Source organism: Piliocolobus tephrosceles, chromosome 7, assembly GCF_002776525.5.
Source record: "Piliocolobus tephrosceles isolate RC106 chromosome 7, ASM277652v3, whole genome shotgun sequence".
Lineage (NCBI taxonomy): Eukaryota > Metazoa > Chordata > Mammalia > Primates > Cercopithecidae > Piliocolobus > Piliocolobus tephrosceles.
In genome coordinates, this window is record NC_045440.1 from 55,696,124 (window position 1) to 55,701,841 (window position 5,718).

The following is a 5,718-nucleotide window of genomic DNA, read 5'->3' on the forward strand; positions in this document are numbered from 1 at the left end:
TTCCTTCCTTCCTTCCTTCCTTCCTTCCTTCCTTCCTTCCTTCTTTTTTTTTGAGACCGAGTTTCGGTTTCGCTCTTGTTGCACAGGCTGGAGTGCAGTGGCGTGATCTCAGCTCAATTGCAACCTCCACCTCCCAGATTCAAGCGATTCTCCTGCCACAGCCTCTCAAGTAGCTGGGATTATAGGTGTGCACCTCATTTTTAAGCACAATTGAGGCACGTTCTCCTTTCTAAGGGGCAACAGAATCCTAGAAGCTTATGCTCTGTTTGGAGACAAAAATGCTTTTCCTTCAAGTCTGTCATTGTCGCTGCCACAGTCTGTTTTCTCTCTGGACCACTCACACAGTACTAGACTTTTTGGCATGGCTGAGAACCCAAGTGTCTCAGGACACTCCTTTCTAGCCTGCTCTGCAGCCCTCCCCTAAGAGGAAGGGTGCATCTCCTCCAGGTCTCTCCTTACTCGCAGACAACAGATCTCACGGGGATCCCGCTGCTCTGGGGCTCACAGACCTTTTTTTTTCTGGTAGATAAAAATCTCTTCTCTTTTCCCTGTTGTTTCTCCAAGGCCCTCTCTGTTTTTCCTCCTATATCAGTGTAACTAATGTAAGTTATTGGTTTTTTTAAAGTGTTTTGATTTTTACAGAAGACTGGATGTTGTTTCTAGTACGAACATGATGATGGCAGACAAAAGAACTTTCCTCTTCTGTTTTTATTCAAATTAACAAAGAGAATGGAAAACCTATGGTCTCCAATTTCAGTGAAAGCAGTACTTAGCCAACACCTGCAAACTCCCGGTTATACAGTGTGTGGCCTGCAAAAGCCACTGACACTGACAAAAGCTCGAGGGCCAAGCAGTGGCAAATCTCAGAAAGCGCCAGCAGAAGTCCATTTCCCAAGGTTGTGTGGCCCACCGGGAGGTACAAAAGCTGTATTTTAATTGATAACAGCTGGAAAAGATGTGTCTGGAGCCTGACAGAGAGGAGGGTTGAGATTAGGCGGAAGTCGTGTAGAGGAAGGTCGAGTAGGGAATGTGCCTTTGAGATCGTTAAGCGTTAAAGAGTTCCCCCAAATAATTTTCCAAGGAAAAGGAACAGTACAGAGTAAAAACAAAGCTAAGCCTTAAATAAAAACAAAAAAACATTAATGAGTATCAGCAGAAATAGCACATATCTGACACAGCCTTTGGATATTGGAAATGTCTATATAGATTATAAAAACATCCATAGCACTACTTCAACAGGTTTAAAAATATCTTCTGCTGTAAAAAACTATGAAATTAATCTAGCATATTGAAAAGAAAAACAACCAAACAGGACTTATGGAAATTAAAAAATAAAATGTGTAAAATTTAAATCTGAGTTTATGTGTTTAATGCAAATTAGGTTCAGTTGAAAAGAAAATTTGTTCACTAGAATATAAACTAGAAGGAATTTTCTAGAATGTAGCAGAGAAAGATAAATAAATGATATGTATGATAGGGAAGTTTCCAGAAGTGTTGAAATATATCATTTCACAGATTCCTCAATTTCCAGGAGATCAATAAATTTCAAACTGGATTTAATTGAAAATATCCACATCCAGAGCAAATGTAATAAAACTGTTGAGTATCAAAAACATACAGAATATTTAACAAACAGCCTGAGAGAAAAGCTAGTTACCTTCAAAGAAGCAGAATGTACAAGATCAACAAAGAAAACCAGGGAATGGAGTAATATCTTCAGGATGCTGAAAAATTATTAAAATAACCTAAAATGTTCTAGCCAAGGAAAATATATTTCCAGGATGATACCAAAATGAAAATATTTTCTTTTCTTTTTTTTTTTTTTTTTTTGAGACGGAGGAAAGATTTCGTGGCAGTGTGAAGTCTTCCAAAGCACTTCAAATTGTATCATCTTTACAGGGTTCATTTTGTTTTTTTTTTTCAGACGGAGTTTTGCTCTTGTGGCTAGGCTGGAGTGCAATGGCGCGATCTTGGCTTACCACAGCCTCCACCTCTGGGGTTCAAGCAATTCTCCTGCCTCAGCCTCCCGAGAAGCTGGGATTACAGGCATGTGTCACCACTCCCAGCTAATTTTGTATTTTTATTAGAGACAGGGTTTCTCCATGTTGGTCAGGCTGGTCTCGAACTCCCGACCTCAGGTGATCTGTCTGCCTTAGCCTCCCAAAGTGCTGGGATTACAGGCATGAGCCACTACGCTTGGACTAAATGAAGATATTTTCAAACATACACACAAAAATTCTAAGAGAGTTTGCTATTAGTTTCTCACTAAAGGACATTCTAAAGCACGTACTTCAGACAGAAAGAAAGTGACTCTGGATGTAAAGACTGAGGTGCGAGAAGGAATGATGATTGTGGGAAGTAGAAAATATGTAGACACATCTAAAATAACATTGGCTGTATTGAAGTATTGTTAAAAATAACATGAGATAAAGTTGAAACAGGAAACAACAAATAACACATAAGTCCGCGAGTTGGGTGGGGGTAAGTGAAGCACTGTATTCAAAAGCCCTGGATGATCTAAAAGGAAGATGGAGGTATTCAATTTAGTATGCTTCTTTGAATTTCTAGGGCAACCACCAAAAGAATAAAAACAGGATAAAATTTCCAAACAAGTTTAAGTGTGGTGAAAAGGTTTAATCCATCAGGAAGATATTGTATAATTTTAAATTAATGTTACTAGTAATATAGGTTCAAATGACATAATGCAAAAATAAGCATACATACGATTGAAAGTAGATGCAGCCTGTTTTACATAAGGAGATTTTAAATATGTACTTCTCTTGGTAAGTGGGAAAATAAGGGAGAAAAAAGTGTTAAAGATATAGAAGATTTAAATGACATGATTAACAAAGGCCATAATAGAGATGTGTAAAACTACATCTGGCAAATGCCAATGCACATTCTTTTCAGATATATATGTAACATCATAAAAATTGGGTATGGGTTGGGCCATAAAACAGTCATAAAATTGAATGAAATACAGATACATCAATAACATGGATGGATTTCATAATAAATCATAATTTTATAATGTTGAATAAAATAAGCCAGTAACACAAATATAAGAATGTATTTACATTTATATAAAAGTAAAAAGCAGGCAAAATTTTCACAGGTATTGTTTTCTTACATATATATTCTATATGAAACTATTTTTAAAGGCCCAACAGTTACTACCAAAAAGGTCAGGAAGATGGTGGTGCCTTCGAGAGAAGGCTCTGGCCCACGGGGGGCCTTCCAGACAATTGACAGTGTTCCGTATTTAATCTTTTTTTTTTTGATAGCTACATGAGTGTTGATTTTATAATTATTCTCTATGCTTTCATGGGTGTTTTTGTGGTGAAATATACATAACATAGAAGTTAGTATTGTAGCCATTCTTAGGTGTACAATCTAGTGGCTTTAAGTCCATTCACAGTGTTGTGTAACCATCACCACCATCCATCTCCAGAACCTTATCATCATCCCAAACAAATGTTTTGTGGCTATTAAACAATGTCTACCCACTCCTCTGTTTCCTGTAGCCCCTGGTAACCTCTGATCTACTTTCTGTTTCATTACTTTGCCTAATTCTGGACATTTCATATAAATGGAATCATGCAATATTTGTTCGTTTGTGTCTGAGTTTTTCATTAAGCATAATGTCTTCAAGGTTCATCCATGTTGTAGCATGGTTGAGAATTTCCTTCCTTTCTAAGGCTGAATAACATTCCATTGTATGGATAGACGACATTTGGTTTATCATCATATATTTTTTATGTAAATATCTGTCTTAATGTTATATCTCACAAACAGAAAAACAAACTGTAGAAAGACATACAAGAAAAAAATTTTAAATAGGTTATCTGTGGTAGAGGAGGGACGGGAATAGGGAGAATGAAAGGCAAGAATAGAAATAAATCTTTTGTGCCACTTGATGGTTTTGAATCACTCAGTTTATCACCTGTATAAAAAATTAAGAATGAATAGTTGATGGGTTAAAAAATAGAATAAATAAGACCTAGTACTTGGTAGCACAACGGGATGACTATAGTCAATAATAATTTAATTGTACATTTAAAAATAACTAAAAGAGTAGAATTGAATTGTTTGTAACACAAAGGATAAATGCTTGAGGGGATGGATACCCGATTTTCTGTGATGTGATTATAACGCACTGCATGCCTGTATCAACGCATCTCAAGTATCCCATAGATATATATGTCTACTACGTATCCACAAACATTAAACATTGAAACACATGAATAGTTCAATGAATAAATGATTGAAAATGAAAGGGGAGTATCTTAACTACCAACGCACATAAGGGACAGATGTTCAGGGAACCTCAGCCTTCCTCTTTACCAAAATTATCAGGAAAGAGAGTGACCTAGCCTGATGTCCTGCCTGAAAGGAGGGGACGGAGGAGGAGCAAATGAAAGAAGTCAGGAATTAACAGCTCGAAACTGTTCCCGTTATATTAGTCTATTTCTCTCTCGAGAGCAGGACTTTTTATCTTATTCATCTTTGTTTTCTGGAGCACAATGTCTGGGTCAGTACAGACACAAAAAAGTTATGTTTTGCTACTGGAAATTAAAATTTAGGAGTAATGAATATTAATAGAAAAGCTGAGAAAATTGAAATATTTTGGGAGATTCATCTTGCTTGCTATTTTTGCCCCCCAGCAGCTTTTGTGATTCTGTGTTAACCCGGTGAGATACTCTTAGAAAAAAGATCTGTGAAGTCTCTTGTTTAGCCCCGTGTCACTGTCAGTTAATAGAAAGGGACAGGCTTCTCAGAAAGACTTAGGAATTTAGAAATGTATGGTGAAGTGACAATCCCAGCAGTGGTGACTGGAGCACACCACTAGTGCTCACCACTGTCCTCTGAGGGCTCTGACCCTGGGCATTTGGCTGGCAAAGCTCAATGTGGCGTTTCATCAGGGGCAACTAGCTCACATAGACCCCATGAAAATGCGTTCTGACTCCCAGAAATTAAGCACCTATTCGGAATGTTACACTGATTACCCTATAGAGAAAGGAAGACTCAGGTGGGCTTATAAAGTGTCTGTTTTTGTAAGCTTTCTGGCTCTCTAAGCTGTGTTGCTACCAGTCTCCCCATTGTCATTACTTGTGTACCTCTCTAACTTATTTTTCTGCTATTATTCTCCTGTTGGAATTAATGATTACTGGCTCCTTTAACTTTAACAATAAAATTGGCGATTGTTGGAGAGAGGTCAAATTTAAGCATCACACAATCATTTCAACAGATTCCCTAATGCTTAAAAATCCACTCCTCAACTCTGCTTTTTTATTTCACTGATATAGCTGGAGGATGATGTGTCAAGTTGAATTCCACGGGCCCTTTATTAGCATTTACTGCATTTTGCCTGCCCAGCACCCATTCCTGCTCCTAAGAACACCCCACTTTCCTTTTTAAAAACCAGCTCTTCCTAATGCAAAGGACTGTATTTTTCTTGCTCTGTCCTTATGGCTGAGGGCAAGGCTTGTGACCCAAGCAAAGCTAATACTCGGACTTTAAATCTTCAATGGCCAAGAGACAAAAAAATGGTATTTTTGCCGCACACAACAAAAGGTCTCCTCTTCCCCACAACCAGAGTGTTTGTTGTTGAGGTGTCTGCCCTGGGGCCAAGTGAGCTGTCTGGGTCCGTCCCACCCTGCCACACTGGCTCCCCACCTGCAACTGTCAAGTGCCTTCCTACAGTTACTCAAGATTTTC